Genomic DNA, 24,312 nt, shown 5'->3' with positions numbered 1-24,312 from the left:
TTAACTCGGGTTTAGGTGGAGCACATCGAAAATATCGACAGCCGGGTCCACGATCCCAGGGCCCATAAATATATGGACCAGTCGAGAATCAGGATGTAGAACACAATCACGAGATATGGCCGTCCCTTCGCCATCCGAGAGGACAAGGTGAGCCACTAAGGGCTCCACAGGACTGGACCTCTGCTCCACCACCAGACTCGTACTAACTCCTTGGATGGGGGTACAGTTGATAGAAACTGATTTTAAAGGACCCCTTGAACATGGCACAGTAGGGTTCCTTATAGGGAGGTCATCTAGAGATTTAAAAGGACTACATGTCCATCCAGGAGTTATTGACCCAGATTATACAGGGGTTGTCAAGATCATGGTAGAATCACCAAAAGGGAGTACTGCCATTTCCCCTGGGGACAGAATAGCCCAACTATTACTTTTGCCTAGGCTTCATGAAAGATTTGCAGCCCAGTCTAGAGAGAAGGGAGAGAATGACTTTGGTTCCACAGGCCCCGACCTTACATTTTTAGCCTTGGGTTTAAACCAACGTCCATTAATGGAGCTAAGGGCAGATGGTAAAAGTATCCTAGGACTGTTGGATACAGGGGCCAATAGAAGTATTGTAGCTAAGAAAGATTAACCCTCTGGATGGCCAGTACAGGCCTCACCTCAAACATTACAAGGTCTTGGTTATGCAAGAGCTCCTGATATGAGTGCAAGACAACTGAATTGAAGAGATCAGGAAGGGCATTCAGGATTTATGCAACCCTATATGTTGAATTTGCCCATTTCCTTTTGGGGGAGAGATTTGTTGAAAAATATGGGTTTCAAATTCACCACTGAATATTCTGAAACTTCACAAAAGATTATGAAACATATGAGCTATTTTCCCGGTAAAGGAATAGGGAAATACCTACAGAGGTAAGACTAGCCTATAACTTTGCCCAACAGAGAAAAGGAATCAGGACCCGGGTTTTCCTAAGGCCTGCTGAGGATGGTTCATTACCTGGAAAACAGAGGCCGGTGTGGGTTTCATCAGTGGCTCCTTTCTTCTGAAAAGCTTGCCACAGCTAAAGCTGGCTATGAAGCATATAAAACCATCAGTATTACCTTGGAATACCCCAATATTTGTGATTAAAAGGAAGTCAGGGAAATAGAGAGTGCTGCACGATTTACGAGTTATTAATCAACAGATGCAAATCATGGGCCCAGTGCAATGCGGGCTTCCTCATTTATCCTCTCTGCCAGCCTGTTGGCCTGTTGTAGTAATTGATATAAAAGATTGCTTTTCCTCCATACCTCTTTGTCCGAGGGATAGTGAAAGATTTGCTTTTACTGTTCCATCATGCAATCATCATGAGCCTGGTCAACGAATAGAATGGTAGTTTTATTACAGGGTATGCCCAATATCCCTTCTATTTGTCAATTTTTTGTGGGCAATGCCATTGCCCCAATAATACAGAAGATTCCTGCACCCCATTTTAAGGATGATATCCTTTTAACTGCAAAGAATGAAGAGATTTTAGATTTAGCATATGGAAATTTAGTTAAATTGCTAGAAGGTAGAGGATTGATTGTTGACCTGGAAAAGGTACAAAGGGCAATCTTTTAAATTATTTAAGTTCAAAAGTAAGCCCTTATATCATTATCCCCCAAAAGGTTGAATTGAAGAAAGATAATCTTAAGACTCTTAATGATTTTCCAAAATTACTAGGAGATATTAATTGGGTCAGATGATATTTAAAATTACCAAATTATGAAGTAAAACCAATGTATAATACTTTAGTTGGGGATTCGGCCTTGGATTCTCCTAGACAATTGACTGATGAAGCAAGGGAAGCTTTAAAGAAGGTTGAAATATTATTACAAGGTACAATATTACATCGATGGAAGGAGGTGCAGACATTTGTGCTATGCATTCTAGCCACCTACATGCATACAAGATTGTTGTGGCAAGTAGGCCCTCTGCTTTGTGTTTATCCAAGGCTTCTGCAACTAGATCAGTAGAGTATTATCCCTGCAACGATTGCACGATTAGCCTGAATGGGATCTAACGGTGCATACAATTTTGGTATTTCCCCAAACGCAAATCATATGCATTTAAACAGGTCAATGAATCTTGGCACTGTATGGATGATTGGGCTATATCATACAAAGTTATGGAGATAGATAATCATTATCCAAAAACACTCCTTTTGCTATCCTTCTTTAAAGAACATCCCGTGATCTTTCTAAGGTTATCTCCAGTGTTCCTATACAGGGGGCGCCAAACATTTTTACAGATGGATCCAAAAATGGCTTTGGAGCTTATGGGATTAACCATCAAGATCCAATTTTCTGTCAATATCAACCCATCTCTCCACAAAAAATTGAACTCAAGATTGTGCAGGAAGTGTATAAAAATTGTTCCTTTGCCTTTAATTTGCTCTCTGATTCATCATATTTGTTAATGCAGTTAAGATATTAGAAGTAGCTGGCCCTATTAAAATTAGCAGCACGGTTTGCCAGCTGCTGAGGGAACTTCAGGAATTGATCTGAAAAAGAGGTCACAAGTTTTTTGTCTAACATATTAGAGCTCATAATGGTTTGCCTGTTCCTCTCAATGAGTGAAATGATCTTGGATAGATGTGCCTGAACAGAGTTCATCTTCTAAGCTCATCATTGGATCGCCCGACATTTCATCAACAATTTCACGTGCCTACTAAGACCTTAGAGCAGAAGTTTCATCTGTCTTGAGCAGATGCTCGATAGATAGCTTTAGGATGTCAACAGTGTATCACTTTTCACCATCCCCCTAGTGTAGGGGTTAATCCTAGAGGCCTCTTGCCCCTAAAGATTTGGCAAATAGATGTAACTCACATATCTGGATTTGGGACTCTAAAATACATTCATGTTTCTGTGGTTACCTGCCCAGGTGTCATTCATGCTACCCTTATGAGTGGAGAAAATGTGTGCAATGTTGTTGAACACTGCCTATAGCCTCGGGGCTTGGGAAAGCCTCAACACTTAAAAACTGTTAATGGCCCAGCATAAACTGCCAAATCTTTCAAATCTTTTTATGAACAGATGGATGTGCAGTTGAGCCATGGCCTGTCTTATAATCCCCAAGGTCAAGGTATTGTTGAGCAAGCACATTGTACTTTGAAGGAATGCATAATTAAACAAAAAGGGGGAATAGGCCATGGTAGAACCCCCAGGGAACAGATATCCTTAGCCCTTTTTACTCTTAATTTTTTTATTTTTGGGTAATGATGGCCTTTCTGCGGCTGACCGACATCGGTGTCTTGCGGGCACTTTGAAAGCTTATGTGAAATGGAAAAATGTGATCACTGGCTTATGGCATGGACCAGATCCAATGTTGGCATGGACAAGAGGGTCTGTGTTTCCTCAGGACTGGCAAGATCCTTTGTGGGTCCCTGAAAGATTGACCGGGAGCTTCAACAAGAATGAAGATCCTGCTGTTGCTGACACTTCTTGGTGTGACCCAAATGCTGGACAAATGGAGCCCCTGTGTTGGATACTATTGGTGTTCCCAAGACTCATGCCAATACATCATGACTTTTAAGCCCACTCCTCTAAATTGTCTAAACAGTTGTCAAGTTATCTTTTAGGCAATTGGACGGGAGAATTCAATTTCTTAATGGATCAGCTACATGTAGCCATCCTGACCATGAACTCCACATGTGCAGATGCTAGACTGACTACAGGATTGTCATCTTGGATTGAGGCTGCTATGAATCGTCTGAGGGAGTGGGCGGGTATAGGAACCCTAGCTGGACTCTTGCTGCTTGTCTCCCTAGTGTGCCTGTGGTGGCTCTGTAGAATGAGGTTTGTTCAGAGGCTGCACGCAGTTATGGTGGTACAGGTACTTGCAGCCATTGAAGCAGGACAGTCCCCTCAAGCCTGGCTTAAGGTCATTTAGAATACTTTGTTGTAACTCACTCCTGAGTATGTGTGAGTGACTCTGCCCAGTGATGGGCAACCACCCTTCTAGCTAAGGCATGGAACCCGCCAGGAGACGAGGTGTCCTAAGACTGGTTTTAATGAACAGATGTTCCTAAGACAGGGGATTGGGGGGGGGTCGCCATGCTCAGCGGTGCCTTGCCTTCCTGATTAATTAAACAAAAAGGGGGAAGTGTAGAGAGCTGTGAAGTGCTGCTCCTCAAAGATAGGGCTGGTTTCTGCCTTCCACCCTCCCAACGGTGCGCGCTCCTTGTAGTAAGCAAGTCCTTATTTGGCTATGCCTCCCTGCCCTGCTACCTTCCGTATAGTGACAGCCTATCTGCATGACCCACGTAGCTTGCTGGGATTGGCCATCACTAGCTATTTAAGTGTGTTCTGGGGGTTCCCCGGGGTCAGAAGATTGTATCAAGGTTCCTGAGTAAAACTGCTTGAAGAAGATCATCATTGGTCATGTCTTCCTTGTTAGTCGAGGTTGGTCATGACAAGGGATTTTGTAAATATTCCTCAATGTGTACTAAAGAAATTTGTTTTCCAATTCCATTCTCTGCAATGATTTTGGTCATAAAGGGAGCCCAGGTATAGAATGAGTATAACATTCTAAATACTGTGTACCTACTTCAAATGATAAACTCCCAAATCCTTATTTTATCCCAAAATTACCAGACATCTGTAAAGCAAAGGCCAACGTGGACTATAGAATTTGGTTCTTTAGTCCCATTGGATATCAGTTCTGCATTATTTACCTTACTGTGTTCCCTTGGCCAGACTTGAGGGTTGTGGATGTTTTACCATGATTCTTTCTTCAGGCCAAACATAAGATACCGGATGATGGGCAGGGAGAAGAATGGCTTGAGGACCAGTTAAACATTTACTTAAATAGGTTTATAAAAACAGGAAGGAGTATTTTTGAAATGGTCATTTGTGAGATCTACGTTCTTGACATAGTTGGGTAGAATCCATGTTAACTTTCCACTTCACCACATAGGTGTAGGAGACCAAAATTATATACGTATACATCAGTCAACTAACTAGATAAGATTGAAGAAGGTGAGAAGTACATACTGCCAGGAACCGGATATAAATATTTCCTGAGAGACACAGATACAGCATTTCAAATACATAAGTGAATGCTAGTAGTAAACCAGTGAACTGAAAATGGACCTCTTGTTCGAAAATTTTGAAAAAGGATAGAGGAGCTGAGGGTGCTTTCAAACCCATACGAACAACAATGCCAATGAACCAGAGCTTTCTCGTACTATACCAACATACAAAAAAAGTACATGGACAGACCTATTGCTCCAAATGCATATGTGGCAGAGGATGGCCTTTTTGGGCAACATTGGAAAGAGAAGCACTTGTCCTCCACAGTTTGTCTCCCAGTTCAAGGGAATGTCATGCGGCAGAAAGGCTGGTTAGAGAAGAAGGAAATGGAACTTGTAGGGATCTTATGGGAAGGAAACTGGGAAAGGAATTAATATTTTAAATATATATATATATATATATATATATATATATATATATATATAAACATCTAGTTAAAAAGAAAAAAAAATGCTAAAAAAAAAAAAAAAAGCATGAAGGATATAAAAAAAAAGAAAGTAATCTCACATATTGACTCAGAAATCTGAAGTGGTAGTCAGGTTAATACTAGTATAAAGACTGAGATGATGAGGTCTCAACTAGAAGCACTTCTCTCTCCCAGATATCAGTGTCAGACACAAAGTGAACTATAGGTTTCCAAAGCATTGAGTAGTTTAACTTGAGTTAGGCACACAATACTTGTTTTTCCCTTCTCCCTTAGGACCTTTTCTTCTTGACAAAAAGAGTAAATGTCATGAGTGCTCAGGAAAACAATGTGCCTTTCAGAATACTTGGCTTTTAGAATAAAGACATGAAGGATATAAACCCTCTGACATCCAGGAACCAAAAGAACAGGGAAGTCCAGATGCTTCTGAGAGGCTCCCAGCTCCTGATTCCCTTATGTGGAAGGCTCAGATCAAGGCTATCTCTTTAGTGAACCTACTCAATCCCTACCAAGGACTCACTGAGCTTTCCAAATGACCACATATTTCTTTCTTGTTTTTTTTATACCAAGAAAGCAGGCCAGTTTCCTTCCCCCCATTTCCAATTTCATCATCTAATTTGTTATCACTCCCCAATTTTCTCTGCATTAGGGGCCAATTAGTAAAACTTAGTGTTACGGAAGGATTATCTGAGAGGCAGTTGTAGTCACACCAACACTTGTGACATCACAGAAGAAGCTAGGGATCTCCAGGTTACAAGAGATTTTTCAAGGAGGCCTCATGATGATGACTCTGAGAACGGCCATGGGCTACCTGCTAAACAGCTTTCCTTACAGTAAGTTGTTTTCGAAAGTTGCCTTTTCCATGTATATCTCATGTGACACAAGGGAAACTTTTTTTTTACTCCATCTCTCTAAAGCTATAGATTCCTTTTTCCTTCAGCAGTGATTTCTTGCTCTGAAAGGAGAAAGTTACTCAGGCACTTGGCATGGGTAGAAAATATCTAGGAACATTGGGTGGAGGAGTTTAATCTGGATAATAATTATATTCCCAGGTCCATTCTTGTGACATACACTTCAATTTCCTAGGCTTTCGGTTTCCCATAGGCCAGTATTTTCCATCCAGACCTTTAAATGATTGAATATTGTATTTCATTTTTTCATTGTACTTTCCTATATAGGAGACATCATATGTATATATTTCTGAATGTGTACCCAAAAATTCTATTTTGTAATTCCATTTTTTAAATGAATTAGCAACAAAGCTTGCACAGCTATAGAGTGAAATAACAGTGTAAAATATTTTGTACCTAATTCAAATGATAAATTCCTAAATCCTTATTTTACCCAAAATTTGTGAGACATCAGTAAAGCAAAGGACTTAGTGGACTGTATAATGCAGATCTCTAGTCTCAATAGATATCAGATCTATAAATCTACCTTCCTGTGTTTCCAGGGCCAGATTTAAGGGTTTTGGAGGTTTTACCATGATTCTTTCGTCAGGCCAAACACATGAATCAGGAGGATGGGCAGGAAGAGGAATGGCTTGATGTCCAGAGAAACCTCAACTTCAATAGGTTCATAACAACAGGAGGGAGTCTGATTGGCATTGGACTTTGCCGATTCTCCATTTTGACCTAGTTGCAACAGAATCCATCCTAAAATTCAAAACTAACCTCATAGCTGTAGAAACAACTAAATACACACAAAATAAATATATATATATATATATATATATATAGAGAGAGAGAGAGAGAGAGAGAGAGAGAGAGAGAGAGTGAGAGAGAGAGATAGATATAGATATAGATAAGTTGATAGAAAGGTAGATAGATAGATAGATAGATAGATAGATAGATAGATAGATAGATAGAACAAAGGAACACTACTTAGTTATTAAAAATGAGGACACCAAGAACACTGTAAAATAGTGTAAAAGAGATCGAAAAGGTCATATCATGTGATGTACTTAGGGACAATTGTATGTTAGCCACAAATTTCAGAATACCCACTATTCAAATCCTTTATCGCATGGAGGGTGACATGAAAGAGAGCCAATTGTGGATGCTTGCAACAAACTTAGAAGGCAGAAGGAAGGAGGGACCTAGCTAGAGGTAGAGAAGGACGGAAAAGTAGAGGGAGTAGCAACAATGAAAGAGAGAAGAGAGAATTCCAGAGGAAAAGTAGCATAAATAACAATAATCATTAATGGTGGGTGTTGAACTTGGGTATTCCCAGGAAAGTCCCAGATTTCAGGAATGCAAAAGGTTCCATTCACCTACTGGCATGATTGTACTTGAAATACTAACCAGCAAAGAGATAGAACAACTAGAGACTGCCTCTTGTAGCTAGACATGACCCTAGTGAAGGGATGGTGCTGCCCATGCAGCTCACAATTTTTAACCTATAAATATCCAAGGCCTAAAAAAATGTAAAAAGAAAAAAGAGGAGAGTATGAAGATAGACCCTTCAGAGACCACCACACCATAAGAACCATTTCATCCACCAACTCTAAATCCTGCCCTATTCCTGATATCAAGATGTGATTGCAGATAAGACCCTAATATGTCTGTCCTCTGAGAGGCTCCTCCAGCACCTGACCGTGACAGATGTAGATACAGCTAACCATTGGACAGAACCTGACAGCCAGAAAAGAAGAGTTAGGGGAATTCCTGAAGGATCTGAAGGGGATTGGAGCCTAATGTGAAGAACAACAGTATCAATTAAGTTTACCCTTCAGAGTCTCAGGAAATTTATCAACTAGAGTATACTTTGCCAGTACATTGATACTGCTATATAGATAGCAAAGTATATGGAGAAGTCAACAGCCTCATCTGCCATTGCTGGAAAGGAAGGCAAATGTTCTTGTGGAAATGTCATATCCCAGAGAAGGGGGATGTTAGATGGCTAAAGTGGAAGTGGGCATGTAGATGGAGGAGCACCATCATAGAAACAAAGAGCATCAGAAAGGCTTGGGGGATTCAAGAAAGAAAGACCAGTTTGGGAAATGACTTTGAAATGTAAACAAATACATAGATTATTTTACACTTCTAATGTTTATAAAATAAGTTATGTATGTTTCCAACAGAGATGTTCACATCTCTCTCCTTAATGACAATACAGTCATTATTTGTAACATCGGTTTACTGAAAGTTGAAATCCATAATTGTTGTGACTTATTTATTATTCGAATTTCACATAGATAAACCCATTCAATATTTTATCTTCTGTCCTTGTAACTATAGAAAATACTTAGTTACTTGATAAAAAATAAAATAAAAAAATATTTTGTCTTTCTATTAAATTAGGTTTCCATTCAATGCCTCGAATGTCTCACAATTTTAGCTGTATATACTACATTTCCTTCATTGTTGCTCTTTTCCCTGTCTCTCCATATTTGATATTCCTGAACCTGACTGTGTGCTTCAGCAAATAATAAGTGCACTTGCACTTCTCAAAATATGGGCAGTCTGGTTCACTAGACTCTTACACTAAACTGATCATACAGATACACAGTTTAGAAAATAAACGTTCAGATTAAAGGGAATATGTAACAATTTCTTGATTTTTCAGATGCTGATGTCACTGAGAACTGCCATGGCCTACCTGCCGAACAGTTTTCCTTAAGAGAACCAGATTCAAGGGTGCCCTTTCCAGGAGTGACTCCTGGTAAACAGTAGAAACCTTCATTTACTACATCTCTCTAAATCTAGAGACTACTCTTTGTTTCATTAGTGGTTACTTGCTCTGAATGGAGAAAGTTAGTCAGGGGCGTGGCATGAGTAGAGATGATTTAGGAACATGGATGGGAGGAGATACTTCTAGATAATATTTTTATTCCCAGGTTCATTCCTGTGACATACAGTTAAATTTTCTAGGTTTTCTCTGTTTCCTAATGGTCAGTATTTTCCCTATAGACCATTAATTTATTGAATAATGTATTACACAAATGTGATCATGTTCTAGGTTTCTTCTCTTGCATAGTGCTGAAAAAGTGATACCCAGTACTGTATTAGAACAAATATTACATAATACACCTATAGAAAACAAATGACTCCCAAGGCCAACGTAACTTCATAAGTCAGCAATTTGAAATTACAGAGAAATGGTTAAATATTGTATTATTTATCTTTAAAAGTACTCTTATAAGAATCTTTTAAAAAAAACAGAAATCTAAACATCTGTGTAAAAATGTCATATCTGCTTTTAATGATCAGAATGCACATCTGTGATTGGCAATCCTTATTAAATCCTATCAGGAAGCTGAGGGTAAATATGGGTCAGAAATCAGTCATCAACAGTCCAGCCTTTGTGACAGTCATACCATTAGCCTGAGGCACCATTGTTCTTGATTCCTGACCTTAAAAGGTCCCAGCCTTTCTGAACTTCAAATTGTTCCATAAATTGTTTTTTTTTTTTTTACATCAGGGTCAGTAGGGAAAACATCTTAGACAGTTTTACGAAAAACTTTATTTATCCAAATGCTTTTTAAGGGTTATGTTTGTCGCTGAACATTCTACATTTCCTCGGGCAATGATGGAAATACTGATCTGCCCGAGAGGCATTTGCTAAAAGACCTCAACCACTATTAATGCAAATGCCAATGGCGCCGTCCTCTGAGTGGTGGGAAGCTCCATTAGGATTTACATGCACATCTTAGATTAAGAGAGATATGAGTGCAATAACCGAGCGACACTCTCCATGAATCCCTCCTTGGGTTCCTGACTCGCCAAGGTCCAACGAGTCTGAGCTGAAGAGTGGGCCATACCCCAGGAGTTGTAAAGCTCTGTGCCATTCCTCCTTCACAGACCTTGGCCATACTCCATGTCAGAAACAAATTTGATCCATGCTTTTACCCTGGATAGAATTTCAAATACTATACTGAATAAGGATAGTGGGTAGCCTAACATAGTCCTTGACTTTAATGGACTTGCTTTACATTTCTTTCCATTTAGGTTGATGTGGGGTACCGGCTTGCACCATTGCTTCTATTATGTTTCTTCATAGGACTGGTCTCCCTGATTGCTCTCATGCTTTTAAAATGAATGGGGGTTGGAATATTTTTGCAAGCTTTCTCAGCATCTAATGAGATTATCTTGTAATTTTTTTCTTTCAGTTTCATTACATAATGGATTATATTGATGGATATTCAGAAATTGAACCATCCCTGCCTCCCACTAGAAATTAATAATTGCACAGCATAACCTACAGAAGGGATCTCACATTCAAACACATACTCTAAGAACCCCTCCAAAAAAACAGAAAACAAACAAACAAGCAAACAAAAACCATGCACCCTACAGAACAGATCTAATACTCACATACACACTGAAACATCCCAATCGAAAAAACAAAAACCAAAAAACATGCAAGCAATAAAACCCTGCTCCTGCAACATCAAAATAGCATGAACTAAATATCACTTCTCATTAATACCTTGAAGCATTAATGGTCTCTACTCAACAGTAAAAGGACACAGGCTAACACAAAGGATTTAAAAACAGGATCCATCCTTCTGTTGCACCCAAGAAACATAATCCAGCAACTGAGATAGACACAACCTCAGACTAAGGGGTTGGAAAAGATTTTCCAAGCAAATGGACACAAGAAACAAGATGGTGTAGCCATTCTAACATCCAGCAAATCAGATTTTCAACCAAAAGTAATCAAAAGAGATGGGAAAGGACACTTCATATGCATCAGAGGAAAAATCCACCAAAGTGACATCTCGATTCTGGATGTCTATATGCCAAAGACAAAAGTAGCAACATTAGTGAGAGAAATATTGCTGAAGCTTAAATATCACATCGAACCTCACACATTAATAGTGGGGGACATCAATGTCCCACTCTCACCAAGGGAAGGTCATTGAGACAGAAACTAACTAACTAACTAAATCAATCAATCAATCAATCAATCAATCAATAAATGTTTTAACTAACACTGCTTTCAAATAAATTGACCTCACTGATATCTACAGAATATTTCACACAAACACAAAAGTACACTCTTTCTTTTCAGTACCTCATGGAACCTTATCCTAAACTGATCATGTTCTCCCTCACTAAACAAGCCACAGCAGATACAGAAAGACTGCGCTAACCATTGGACCTTCTCAGATTGCCATAGATTAAAACTGGACTTCAACAATAAGAAAAAGTCTAAAAAGTCAAAGAAATTTAACAGCACTCTACTTAAGAACCACTGGTTCAGAGAAGACATGAAAAAAATGAAAAAGCGTTCCTAGAATTCAATGAAAATAAGACACAGTGTCTCCAAACTTAAAGGACATAAAGAAAGAAGTGCTAAGAGGAATGTGCACATGGAGCACATAGCGCTTTCATAAACAAACCAGAGAGACCGCATACTGACAACTTCCCAGCACACTCGAAAGCTCTAGAATAAAAAGAAGCAAATACATATTAAAGGAGGAGACAGCAAAAAATGATCAGTCTGGGGTGAAAGTGATCCATCAGAAACAAAGAGAATACAAAGATCAACAAAAACAAGAGCTGCTTCCTTGGGAAAATCCATGAGAGAGACAAACCCTAAGACAGGTAATGCACTAGGAGGAGAGACAGCATCCAAATAACAAAATCAGAAATGAACAGGGAGCCGTATCAATGAACAATGATGAAAGTCACAGAATCGTTAGGTCTCACTTCAAAAACTTGTTGTGTCCAAAATTAGAAGCTCTGAACAAAGTGAATGATTGTATAGACTGATTTCACTGACTACAGGTAAATTCAAGTAGGATAAACTATATAAATAGATCTACAACACCTAAAAAGACACAAACAGTAATTAAGTTTCCCCACTGAAATAGCCCCAGGGCCAGATTGTTTGAGTGCAGACTCCTACCAGATTTTCAAAGAATTCTCAACCTACTCCAAAAAACAGAAACAGGAGGAAATCGCCAAACTGATTCCATGACACCACTTTCGCCCTGACACCTAAATCACAAACGACTCAACAAAGAAAGAATCTCAGACGAATTTCCCTTACGAACATTGGTGGAAAAAATACTAGGTAAAATGCTCGAAAATAATATCCAAGGGCATATCACATAGGCTTCCTCCTGAGGCTGCAGGAGTGTATCAATCTATGAAAACCCATTAAAGTGATCCACCATATAAGCAAAGTGAACTGAAAAAAAATATTCTGTCCTCACTATTTTCCATTAACGTGCGAGCTCCACTTGGTTTAATTTTGTGGAAGTTGCATATCATGCAATATATATATATATGTATGTGTGTTTGTTTATACACATATAAAATATTATTATAATAAAATAATGTATTAAATTATTTACTAAAATTGTGATAATATAATTGATATTAATATACTATATTAACATATTAAATTGTTATATATCAATATTAGGATAATATATAATAAATATTAATATATGATATTAATATATTAAATTATATTACTATAATAAATAATAAATACAGATATATGATATTAATATATTAAATTATATATTAATATCATAATACAATATAATTAATATTTATATATTATGTTAGTATATTAAATTATTATACAGTAATAATACTATACCTCTCTTACCCTCTTCTGACTCTCTATCTAACCCAACCCTCAACACTCCAGTATCAACTTTCCCCTGTGGCTCCCTGTCATAGGCTCTAGCATTTACTGAACAGTTAAAATGGACAGAAGGTTCATATGCGATCTCCTTAATCCATGATAGAGGTCTAGTCAGGGGCAACCTCCTTTGAGGAAGCAGATAAATATCAGGATACAAATACCATTTGCTGGGGAAGATCAAATCCGAATAATGACTTTGCATATCTATTCAGTGGATTCTGAGAAACCGAGGAATATACTTCCTAAAGACCTAGCTATACTATTCCTGGCCTTATATCTGAAAAGACCTTTGCCATACCGCCAGGACATGTGCTCCATAAAGTTCCTAACTGCTTTCTTCAAAATGAGCAGAAAATAGAAATAACCCAGATGCCCCTCAACCAAAGAATGGCTACAGAAGTGTGGTTCATTTACACTATGGAATATTACACAGCTATGAAAAATAAGGACATTGTGAAGATGCGGTCAGGTAGATGGAATGAGAAAGTATTGTTCTGAATGAGGTAACTGAGTCCCAAAATAACATGTACATACTCACTTAAAAGAGGGTATTACCCATAACGTACAGAATTCACACACTACGATCTATGGAATCAAAGAGGCTAAACATGAAGAAAGACCCAAGAAAAATTCTTGAACTTCACTCAGAAGGAGGAATAAAATAATGAGAGGAGTTAGATGGAAGGAAAGAATTCAGTGGCTGAGGGGATGAGAAGGGAAATGGGGTTTGAGAATCACTTTTTGGGAGAGACTGGCACGAGGGACAGAGGGCCAAGAGAATAAACTGAAATCAGTGACTGTCAGGGTGGGCGCTATCTTTATGATTTGCCAGCAATCTGGAATGGGTGAGGCTACCCTGCCGTTGATGAGGTTGACTTTAGCTGAGACTTGTAGCAGTGGGGATACAGAAACTGAAATGGTCACTTTCCGTAGCCACAGAGGACCTAAGGTGGAAGGATAAGGACACAAACCCACCCCCAAAATTTTGACCCAGAAATTGCCCTCTCTCTCTAAGAGACACAGGGACAGAGATGAAAGAAGAAAGGAGGGACTGGTGAAAGGATAAGTGACCGGATGTGAGACTTATCCTATGGGCAGACAGCCAACACTGACATTATTCATGGTCCTTTCTTGTGTCTGCAGACGGGAGGTGGTGTTGTCCCTCTGAAGACTCCACCCTAGAAGCCGGTGACACAGATGCACAGGCGCACAGCCAAATGCATCGGACGGAGACTCAGTGAGTCTCACTGAAGGCCTGAGGGAAGGACAGAGAGGCAGAGGAGCAAAATGGTCTTCATATTGGTTCACTAAACCTGTCGCCTGTCTGTGGATCCTGTTCTCCTACCGGGGCTGCGTTTTCCAGACCTGGTGGGAGACGATGAATCTAGTCCTGAAGAGACTTGAAGTGCCAGGGGAGAGGGTGCACCCAGAGGGGTCCTCCACTGTCTCAGTGAAGAAGGGGAGAGAATGGAAGGAGGGACTGTAAATGGTGGGGGCCTGGGGGAGTGTGATGACAGGGCAGCATTCAGAATGTTACCTGGTGAATAGATACAGCCATTCTAGCAAGGGGCGAAGGCATGACATCACGGGGACAGGGCTGTGACATCATGGGTGTGGAGCATGACACCGTGGAGGTGGGGCATGACATCATGTGAGTGGGGCATGACATCATGGGAGTAGGGCATGAGATCATGGGAGTGGACGAATGATATCATAGGGATGGGGCATGATATCATGAAGCTTCATGGAAAATAGTTGAAACAAAACAAAACAAAACAAAACAAAACAAAAAAAAAACAAAAACAAACAAAAACAAAAAAACAGCCCGAGAGGGAGATGAGACCTAGAGACACAAACATGGCACGCGTTTACCTATGGATGATATCAGCTGTGAGACAAATCTTATTCTATCTACAATCTACAAATGCAGAGAGGACACAGGAAAGAAGAAGGCAAGTGAGGAGGAAAGCATCAACCTCTCTGAAAGGGAAACTGGAACAGATTCTGTGGGTGAGTGCGGACGACTGAGGACAGGAGCGGAAGTTAAGTGGGGACCATGGAGGGATAGCGCGGTGCATAGAGAACCGGCCAGAATTAGGGGACATACGGGTTAATGCAGAAAGTCGATGGATACACTGGTTAATGCATGGCATCCAGAGGACAACCTCCCGAGGATATAATCTGATAGAGAACGCAGAGTCCGAACCTTCAATCCTTTGAAATCAAGTAAGTGCGACCTCAGGGTTGAGGATGGGGCACATTCAGTGGAGTCGGTTTCTGAGGAGGTCAAATAGAGATCCCTGAACAACAGACCGATGCTGGGACAGAGATTATAAAAGCTCAAGCAAATGAAGCCTTCCTGGTACCTTAAACCTCCATCGATGTAAATGCACCCGGAAACAGCTTCCCCCTCTCCAAGGTTTGTGTAGCCCTTGTTCAACCTGAGTAAAATATATGCACACAGCGCGTCCCTGAACACCTTCTAACAGAGTTGTGACACTGAGTACCTTGGAGCAACCCCCAACTCACTTGCAGGTAGACCAATATTCTGTTGACCTACTGGTTCCTGGGTCTACTTCATCCTTTTGCACCTAGACACTCTAGGAAGCATACATCAGAGATGTGTGTGTGTGTGTGTGTGTGTGTGTGTGTGTGTCTGTGTGTGTGTCTGTGTGTGTCTGTGTATCTGTGTATGTGTCTGTGTCTGTGTGTCTGTGTGTGTGTCTGTGTGTATGTGTGTGTGTGTGTGTGTCTGTGTGTCTGTGTGTCTGTGTGTGTGTGTATGTGTCTGTGTGTGTTGTGTGCATGTGTGTGTGTGTGTGTGTGGTGTGTGTGTGTGTGTGTGTGTGTGTGTGTGTGTGTGTGTTAGTCGTGCACAAGCTAACCATCCTCACACACAGAGTATCTGGATTGCTTTTCTTTTTGGAAGGTTGGCAAATCTTTCTCTTGTCCTAAGAAAAGACCACCCTTGTTCTCAACTCTCCCTGTGAAGCCATGACAGGTTGAGTGATTTTCATGTATGAGGAGTCTGTCTTAGTGAAAATTTCTTTCATGGATACAATAACCCCTTGAAAAACACGTCTCAATATTTACTTTACTTAGTCTGTGATCCCTTGATGGGATTATTCCAGTACCATCACCATCAACATCATCATCATCATCATCATCATCATCATCATCATCATCATCATCATCATCATCATCATTATATTTTATTATTACTATTTCAGGATTATTCTATTATATTATTGTCTGTGCTGTTACCAGTGTGCTAATGTTCACTCATAGTAGGAAGATTTTGGTTCACGTGGGTCCCATTGGACGGCCATGTTTTGGTTCTTGAAAATGAAAGTTTTATTACCATGTCCCCAAGTGCAAATACATGCAAGTACAGAAAGTCCTTGGTCTTCTACATGAGAGTGACACCCTCATGTAGTCCTCTGATCTATTTGAGAAACAGAATTTAGACGAGCAATGAAAAGGTTGGTGACCAAAGACCAAAGTTAGGGAGAAATAAACAGTTTGTTCACACTGTTTCAAGCTTTGGGGATTGGTAGACATTACATAACCATCTTTTCGTCATATCATAGCAGGAATAGTCAAATTATTAAATAATAGTAGGCAGAAACAATATATATATTCTGGCTAATTTAAATTCTCATATTTCATCTCTAGAACATTTTATATTCTCTTTCAGGTTATTCTTGAAATTCTTCGAAGACGTGCAAACTGGTATGTGTTTATCTGTACACATTCATAAAGCATAGCCATCGCTCTAGTGATGGACAGATGACGTGACAGTCAAGAGACAGAATGACTTTCTTGCCAAAGGAATAAATCTTCATGTTCACGAAGGCAGTTTCTGTCTTAGGTGCAGATGTTTAAAATCCCTTGAGAATGCTTCCTACAGCTACCGTTTCCTATATGTGGTAATATCCTAGGATTTGTGTTTGTTCTTTGCATTTTCTTTCAAGATCTACAAGAAAGTTTCAATTGCATATACTATTTGGAGATGTTGTCTTTTATCTTTTCTATCGATGTAATCTGGGTTGTAGACACTCAGGCATTTTCTGATCCATCTCTCACAGCAGGGGCTGCAAATGAAATGAGTCTTCATCAGTAATAAAGGAAAGAAGGCAGGTAAGGTAATAGAGAACTCCCTGATGTATTTATCCCCTGTGAATCTGAGATGACTGTTGTCATCAACCTGTATATATAAACTTTAACTTTACAACAAAGTTCACTCACCTTAGTTTAAGACTTTGTACTTTTCATTATGTAAATATTTGTAATAAAGAGAGCTTTCAAAGTAATAAAGTTGTGTGATGTGTGTAATTCTTTAACAGATTCCCTTGTATAACTTAATAGAATATATAAATGGTTTTCCTTCATGTTTTATGTAATGAAGACAATGTCTCCACTAACAATATATGTAGTAATTTTGGCCTCTATAAAATTGAATATGTTCATATCATGCCTAAGCATCAACCAGAATTACTTATGGGATACTTCCTATATTTACTCACTGTTTTTTCCTAAATATTGACTTTAAAATGGATTTAGCAGAATAGATATTGAGGCGGATGGAGGGAGTGAGGAAACTGAATGGGAGGGGAGGTAGAGAAGGGAGTGGACTTTGGAGGAATCACGTATAGGGAAAGCAGGGAAAGGAGAATGGAAATCAAAAGTGTGGGGTACGCATCTCTAGGAAGTGCCAGAGATCTGGGAAAGGTGAGGCTCCAGAATGTCTATTGGAGTGACTCTAGCAGCTGGGATACAGGTCCTTAGTTGGCCACTTCTGTAGCCAGGAATGACTCCCAGTTATGTGACAAGGATAAAAACCCACCCACAAAACCTTCATTCCAAAATGTACACAGCCTACAAGATCATCAGAAACAAAGATAGAGCTGACATGGAAGGAACGTCCAACCAATGGATAGTGCAGATTGACACATACCTGTGGGCAAGCACCAATCTCAGACACTATTAAAGATACTCTATCGTGATTGTAGAGAGATTCCTAGCATAACTGTCCTCTGAGTGACTCCACTCAACAGCTGAGAGAAACAAGTGTAATGATTCACCACAAAACATTTGCTGGAGCTTGGGAAGTCTTAAAAAAAAAGAGGTGAAGAACTGAGGCCCAGATGATATGAGCGGCTCCACAGGAAGACCAATAGAGTCAAATCACAGGAACTCTTGGGGTTTGCCAAAGACTGAACCACCAACCAGAGAGTGAACTTGGACTGAATCTGAGCCCCCAGGACATAGGTAGCAAATGTATAGCTTTGTCTTTTTATGTGTTCCCCCGACAATGAGTGTTTACCTACCCTGAAGATGGAGCACCGATATTGGGATGTAAAGTGAGTAAATAAATAAATGAATTTTAAAGACATAGATGTCCCATCTATAGACATCATGTATTGGGAAAGCCTAATTCTAGTTGTTCGGTACCTATATGAAGATGAAGCCTGTGGAGTTCCTATGCCCTTAGAGGCCATAATCCTTTTCATTCTGTTCTTCCATCAGAGTCCCCAAGCTCCACCCATGGTTTGACTAGTGGGTTTCTGCATCAGTCTGAGCGGGAGGCTTAGTGAAGTCTCTCAGAGGGAAACCATGATAGATTCCTGTCTGCAAGCATAACAGAGTGTCATTAATAGTGTCAGGGATCGGTGCTGATCCATGGGGGATGTTTCAATCTGTACTAACCATTGGTTGACCATTCCTCACTCTCTTCTCTATGCAAGGACCCTGCATTTCCTGTGGCCAGAATAAATTTTGGGTCAAAAGTTAGTGTCTTTATTACTCCATTTTGGTTGCTCTCTGGCTACAGGAGGAGGGCTCTTCAGGTAGATATCACTGAAGCTGTGAGTCTCAGCTAAGGAAACACCCAATGATTCTTAGGCATCTCTCTAACCCGAGCTCTATGCCTCTTTCTGGATATGAGCTCTACCTCCACACCCCTATCCATCTAGGCTGCTGTGTCTGGACTCAGCAGCAGAGGATGTGATTAGCAACACGGAGACTGGATATGCATCATGAGGGGATAACCCTGTGGGGTCCGAAACTCCTCAGAGGAGAAAGGGCTGGGAGAAAGATTGTGAGAAGGGTGAACTGGAGGGGGGCAGTGTGCAGCATGCAAACTGAATAAATAAACAAATAACTATGAAAATAACTAAGTCTACTTGAAGGTAAGAAGCACTTGTGTGTGTGTGTGTGTGTGTGTGTATGTGTATGTGTTGTCTGTGTGAGTACATATATGTATAGGAAGGTAAGAAGCAGTTGTGTGTTTAATATTAAATTATCACATTTGAGAAAAGAGTGGTCTATGCAGAAGACAGGATGGCTTAGGCCCTATATTTACAAAAAATGGCGTTTGCTGAAGATGAAGAAATGATTCGGTGATTTATAGCACTATCTGTTCTTCCAGAGAACCTGCGGCCAATCCCCAGCTCCCATGTGACAGCTCACAGGTAGCTGTAATTTCAGCATCACGGAATCTCACACCCGCTTCAACCTCCTGGGCACGAGGCATGCATGTGTTGCACACGTAGACAAGCAGGTAAAACACTTACATATGTAAAACTAAAAGTACAAAACAGTTCCTGGTTGACATAATTTGATTTATGTGTATATTCAAAGTGATAATCACAGTCAAATAAACATTGTATTGATCCATAATATAATCAAAGCCAGAAAAAGTTAACAAACACCTGAGTCACTTAAAATCTATTTATTTAAAAAGTTGCAATAAAAGTTTGCAGTAATAAAATTTAAATTTTATTAATATACAAATTAATAAACATTAGTATACTCATATATAGCTGAAAAATTATACTTTCCACATATTTTTTAGGCTTTTATAAATGTTGCAGTTTGTGGTTAGTTTGTTGTTGGATTTTGTAGGTTTTCATTTCCAGGTATTAACCCATAAACTCTATAAACTCATGCAGAATACATTGCAGTAATTGAGGATCTCTTCTGTTGAATCCAGGAAAGTTGCTATCTGTTTTTCTTCTTCTCTGATCATTTTTCTCTATGTATATATGAACAAGGATATTCATGCTCCAGTTTTGTCAAGCTGATAGCTGATAGATGATAGCTGATAACTGGAGAATATATTATTTTTGAAGATCATTTTTGAAACTATTTCCTGAGTCTGCACTATCAGTGTTGTAGATTTTCAAATGCATGTCCAAATGAATGGCTATTCAGGGACTAAACATGCCTTAGCTACTGTTGTTTTGTCTTTTTAAAAGAAGAAATCAGAAAGGGATGGGGGTTGAGGTAGGGACTCTGAGGAGGAAAACAGGAAGGAGGGCAGCATTTGACAAATTAATATATTAATACAATGAATAAATACAAAAAATAAAGCAGAAGTCAAAATATACAGGAAAATCAGATTTAATTGATAGGAAACAGTACTCTTTAATATCGTACCCCACTCCTGAATTTTATGTTCCATAATCCATCTAATAACTAATTCTCAAAAATTAGATAACTGAAAAAATTAACATATTACAAGAACCACAGTAGGTTGACCAAATCATAAAAGCAATGTTTGTACTACTGTACACTTTCTATGTTCTATGCCCATATCCAATCCAGAAATCCATTGACATTTAATTATTACATATTGTACGTTATTCTATTTCGTGATAATTCATTACTATTTTTATCTTCTCTGACCAGACATTTGAAGAGAAATAATTACTTTCCTAGAATGTCTCTGAATTTGGATTTCCTAGTGTTTTTTCTCTTTTAGGTTGATATTGTATGTACTTGGCGCAGATACCAAAAAGTGTTTCCTGCTTTGTTTGTCTCAGTTCAGCATTAGGTGGATGCCTGGCATCTTAATACCACCCAATTAAGGAGCAATGAAATTATTTTAAATTATTTTCCTTTTGTAGTTAAAAATATTTTAATGTATTTTTTCTATTGGATTTCATTTTAAAGTAATAGAAGTTATAGAAGAATTACTTAAAGACTATGGAAAGACTGTGTGTCTCTTCAAAACTTTAGGCTTTGTTTTCATTTTGTCTGTCATTTTTTTCCAATACTTTGGCCTTAAATGTCCTTACTACTTGTAAGTAGACTGAGAACAATGAGTCTGAAGACAATATAATTATTGTGTTAATGTTTGGGTGACTCATGCCTAATACAATACTCTAGTTTTAGTGTCACTGTAATTTATATTTTAAAGTCTCCCATATTGTCTACACACCTAAATGGAATTCTATTTTTCTTTCATTATACACATAAAGACCCAATATTCTAATTTTATTTTATTTTATTTCATTTTATTTCATTTTATTGGAGAATAAAAACCAGAATCTCATTATCTGACACTAGCTGACCTTTTATATTTGTCTTCTGTCAACTTGGAAACCCACTTATTTTCCTGTATAATGTGTGCAATCCATGCATATGTATGTGTGTTGTTAGTTTGGAAGTATGTGTGTGTATGTGTGCATGTGTTTATCTGAAACTATGATGTGGATTTTGAGAGAATCCCCTGGCTGAAATTTTTTCCAACACCGTGTTTGAAAGCATAAAAGGGAGGAAAGATTATTCCTGTTCCAAAATCAAAGGCCCTGTGTGCCCAAGTCTGACATGTGGACTGACCTAATGGTAAACAAAGCAGAGGCTAACAATTCACTGCCGAAAGAACTCCTTAGGAGTTCCAGTCCAGTAAAATGAATTTACATGTTCTAAAGAATATGGAAATGTAGCATAATGAGCTGAGATCACATGGAATTAATTTCTTGGAAGATCTCCAAATAGCTAAGAATGGATACAGAGAATTTTCAAGGCCCTTGAGACATTAGCATCTGGTTTAAACTCTGCCCAGGTCAAAATCTTTAAGTACTGGACTAATATACTAAAGTTATTTAGTAGGAAGCAAATTTTACCATTATTTGCAATTAAGAATGGTGGTGAATATAGAGAACACTCTAAAACAAAATTATGTTTCTTAAAGATTGTGTCAAGACAGCCAGAAAGAGCACAGTGGTTTTGTTTTCTTTCTTCAACAGACTTTGCACCTTTTTGAAAGAGCACTTTGGGATCCTCGATTGCCTATTCATTATCAGAACTTTCTTCAACCCTAGAGTTCTTCTCAGTGCTGCCTTGAGTTCTTGGTTCCGTAGGCTATAGATGATGGAGTTCAGCATGAATGTCACTGCTGTATAGAATATGACCAAGAATTTATCAACTCCTGGTGAGTGGTTAGATTTAGGCCTCAAATTGTTTTGTCCCAACCCTAAAGGCAACCTATTCCCCATGCAACAATTGCCAAATGGGCACATAGCCAATGACTCATTTCGGTTGCATAGTGAAGCAGGACCATACAGCGGCCAAAGGCCATGGTGGCCAATAGGCAGCACTCAGTTATAACAAAAGTGTGAAGAAAAATATCTGTGTGGCACATCCCTCATAAGAGAGCCTTCGCATCTCACTTACAAGACTCTCCACATCTTGGGTATAACAGAGTCAGTGTAACCAATTTCTAGGATACATAAGTTTGCCAGAAAGAAGTATACGGGGGGTGTAGAGATGGACTGGTGGAGATAGCAAAGGCTATGAGAGGAGGATGACTGTGAACAGGAGGAAGCATTCTCCAGGGACCTCAGAGAACTTGGCAATTGCAAAACATTTGACAGACAAGCCCTTCTCCTGCCACAAAGAGCAATTTACACAATTGACACTCATCTCCTGGAAGACAGAGCAGTAAGCCATTAGAAGGATCCTTGCAGATGAGAGATATTAAATCTTTTAATAATTTTAGAGACTCAGTTACATAGAGTCAGAATCTTTCCCTGCAGTCACAAAAATCAAAGCTTAGAAATGATTTATTCTCACAGATTTTCACATCTAATACTTTCTATCTCAACACCAGGGGATTTTCCAAAGTGTGCTAAGCATTGAGCCAAGTGTCCAAATATTTACACAGGATGGTGGAAACTTGTAGTCCTGTTTCTACTGAAACTCAGACAGAAGATTTACCTTGGGTTTAAGTTGAGTTTCACATGTTGTATAAGCTATCGTTCAAACGAAGGAAAAGAAAACCTTGAGTGTATCTCGATTTTTACCCATTCTTATCATTAACTAGTTATCAATATTATACAGAAAAACTGATCAACCCACTCATCTCTATACTTTTCTGATGCCACAGGTATAGTCTCTCCAACCACCCTGTGTGTGCGTGTGTGTTTTGGGCCCAGATTATTCTCTGATTGTAATTATGGATATTCAACCACACAGTAAAAGGTATCATTTCCTCAAAGACTCATCATTTTGAAGATAAAGTAAAACAAATTTCATTAGATAAATAATGATTACTGGTTTATATACAAATTTAAAGCCAAGGAACATCTAGATGTCTGCACAATAATGACATGGTCAGAGACACATCTGAGCCATGAAAGAGAAGATGGATCAACCAAACAGGACCATAACCTTTCATGCTGGATCCTTCAATACAACAGCTGTTATCTGAAACTTAGTAGTTTCTGTCTATTTATAGACATGTTTTCATAGTGAAAGTATCACTGTGTAGGCATTAAATTTCTGTTTTCTTAATATTGTTAATGATATTCTATCAATCAGGCTATTGATTTAATTTAAAAAAAGAGATAAAAAAGAGGTGTTGTCTTGATATGTACTCCAAGCTTACCTGAAATTCATTATTCCTCTCCCTCAGTCTCTTGAATGTGAGTATTCAAAGAGCAAGGCATGGTGCCTGGTTTGATAGAAATTTCTTCCGATCCTTTCATCTCAACATCTTAGAATTTCACCTAATTGCCTGTATTTCTGTATACATAGTATCTATACAGTTCATTCCTCTTTGCTCACTTTTGCATCAGGCAGCTGCTGTGTGCTTGCTTGGTAACTTACATGGAAAGATGTTCAATTCCAGCACAGCCTTGTCTGTTTTCAGATACCACCCTCCCTTCTTTCTACAGTTACAGTCTGTTTTTCACACTGTAACTTGTAAAGTATCAGTTAGGACTGTGGTGGCAACTACTTTTCATCTTGTTCACATTGTAGCCTTATATGGAGACTGAGTATGGACTGCAAAGTTCTTATCATTATGTTTATCATCCTTACCAATCCATGAGCTTTCATGCAATGAGAAGCTCCAGTGTTTAGCTTATTTTGGCTCCTATGGGATTCTGCCTGTCCCTTCCCATCATATCTTCTTAAGTTCAATCTCATGACTCTCA

At 39.0% G+C, this 24,312-nt stretch overlaps 1 pseudogene; it reads right to left on the bottom strand.

The window, feature by feature from the left end:
• Window positions 1-22,798, bottom strand: LOC116889745 (annotated as a pseudogene).
• Window positions 22,799-24,312: the final 1,514 nt, after the last annotated feature.

Source organism: Rattus rattus, unplaced genomic scaffold, assembly GCF_011064425.1.
Source record: "Rattus rattus isolate New Zealand unplaced genomic scaffold, Rrattus_CSIRO_v1 PGA_scaffold_77, whole genome shotgun sequence".
NCBI lineage: Eukaryota > Metazoa > Chordata > Mammalia > Rodentia > Muridae > Rattus > Rattus rattus.
This window is presented reverse-complemented; position numbering and strand designations above follow the sequence as displayed.